This window comes from Mizuhopecten yessoensis, unplaced genomic scaffold, assembly GCF_002113885.1.
Source record: "Mizuhopecten yessoensis strain PY_sf001 unplaced genomic scaffold, ASM211388v2 scaffold716273, whole genome shotgun sequence".
In the NCBI taxonomy this organism is placed as follows: Eukaryota; Metazoa; Mollusca; class Bivalvia; order Pectinida; family Pectinidae; genus Mizuhopecten; species Mizuhopecten yessoensis.
In genome coordinates, this window is record NW_018480034.1 from 479772 (window position 1) to 482216 (window position 2445).

The following is a 2445-nucleotide window of genomic DNA, read 5'->3' on the forward strand; positions in this document are numbered from 1 at the left end:
TTTTACTTTTTCTTGGTTTTACATTGCCCCACATGCACGCTGTACCGCTATTAGTCCGAAAAAGCTAACTATCTCCTTTTAAATGTTTTGACGGGGCAGAGATAGTTAGAACGTTCTTCTTAGGGTCTCTTTTGAAACAATTCGCATCGGGTTTATTGCGTATTGTAATTAATGGTTTTCTTGTATACTGCAACATGTCCACATAATTTGCATTCACGGATGGAATGAATATTAATTTAACCCTGTAATTAGTTTTTTACTCAGGTGCTCGGGTTCTGGAATATATTTGATATATTATCGCACCCCCTTATACTAATAAATCATATGATTCATTAGTATAAGGAGGTGATATATATAGTGGGGTGCGATAATATATCACATATATTCCAGAACCCGGGCACCTGTGTTTTTTTTACTGATACACGCCGTAACCCCAGTGGTAACAGGCATTACAAAGCGTGTAATATTCTCACAAATTCAATCGTCTTACTTTTACACAATGTTTTTCTCACTGCGATCAGCTGTAATGTCCTCAATAATTAGGTATGTATTGTAGAATTTTGATAAATTATAATAACAATTCAGGTAGCAATATACAGTAGCATACAGTGGTCATGGGTGATGTTGTTGTACAATAATAACCCCTGTTATATTAATTGTATCAAAATCTAAAAAAAAAATCAGGACTAAAATTAGCATAAACATGATAAAGTCGACTATGTGAGCTTCATACATTTTCAAGAAAAATATGTTGCATTTGGTTTGAGAGTACAGTTTCAGCCATTTACAAATTTTTATCTACACAACAAAATCTAGCTTTTCATGTAGTCTAATTTTGAAGTCGGCACATATGCAAATATTTTGAAAAACCCACAGGATTGTCCTATGCTTAAGCGTGAATATTTCTGCATGTTGGATTTTTGATGTGGTAGCCATATTACTTCTAAACCATACTATTTTCAGAGATGAACATGAATGTCACTAGGTGCGCAATAAAGGTACCTTTTCAATTTCAACAGTGGTCATGTTTCTGTCTTTTAATTCATAAATTTTGAATATCTTTTGACACTCATAATTATAAAATGGTTGATATAAATATAGGTGTGTTGTGCAGGATGAATCCATTATGCATGTGTACCTCAAAAACACCCTTTATTTTAAGTAGCAGACAATTTCTACCAAATCCTGTAATTAACTATGCAAATGCATTATCTTTTTATTTTCAGAATATTTATATTGGATAATTTAGTATTCCATGCCTTACTTGAAGATATGAGGAAGGGTGGGTACTAAGAAGACCCATAAGCTGATTCTAAATTGAAAGGCTGTCTGTCCCCTTGTTAATGAAACTTGCTGATAAGTTTTGACTTATCCAAGTTCTAGGCTATAGTGTCTTAGATAACATCATTAAGATCTCGTTTCAGGTTTAGAATTTTAACAGCTTCATTGACGTGATTTGAAATTAATAGATTGACATTTGGTCAGCATTTTTGGAGAAAAAGCCAATATTGTCTACAAATTCATTTTTTTCGGGATAGTTGGTGTTTTGCTTACAACAATAAGACACAAAAAAATCTGCAGTATAGTATACCTTTGAAGACAATATATTTAACAAAAAGAATGTTGAGGACCACCCGCATGAGTTTAATACCACACAATAACCTGGATAAAACATGTGCACCCTCCCCATGGTTCACCAATTATTATATATATACTAATCAAGTCAGTGCAGGTTATTTCTGGTACTTTCCCCCTTAACATATAAATTGCAAATAAATAAATAAAAAAAACCAAGATGGTTGATATATAAGAGTTATCTCTCATTAGATGTAGATTTTCAAGATTCCAAGACCAGCGCTAAAATTACCCGCTGGAAGAGAAATAGAATAGGAAGTTCGTAAGAATCCCCATATCACATGTAAAAGTGTAACTTCATATTGATTTTTTTCCCGGCTTTATAGTTTTCGTCACAAAATTCATAAAAGATTTCTGAGTGTTAAAAACGCAACGGGGCCAAACCAGAATTCCAACCTGGGACCTTCGATGAATATGCTGTCGCTCAAACTGACTGGTCAACATTAGCACCCTGGCACGCATGCACTACATGTACAGTTATACCATATGAACAAAATTAAACATGAGTTTCTATGTGTACGATAACAACACGTGTAATTAGCTAGTGTTTTTCCTGACGGGAGCAGAGATCCACAAGACCTATTGATTATACATTTACAAATAACTCATATATAACGTATCTCCTCCAGGTACTGACAGGTTCCTCTTCCCTATCATTGATCATTCTTCGATTCTCTGCCTCTTTCGCCTTCCCTCCCTTCCTCATTTCATAACTTTCCCTTCCATTCATTTTCTCATTTCTCCTCTCCCGTTCCTGTTGATGATCCGTTGTTTAACTAACAAAAGTCAAGCATAAACCAACATTGTTTA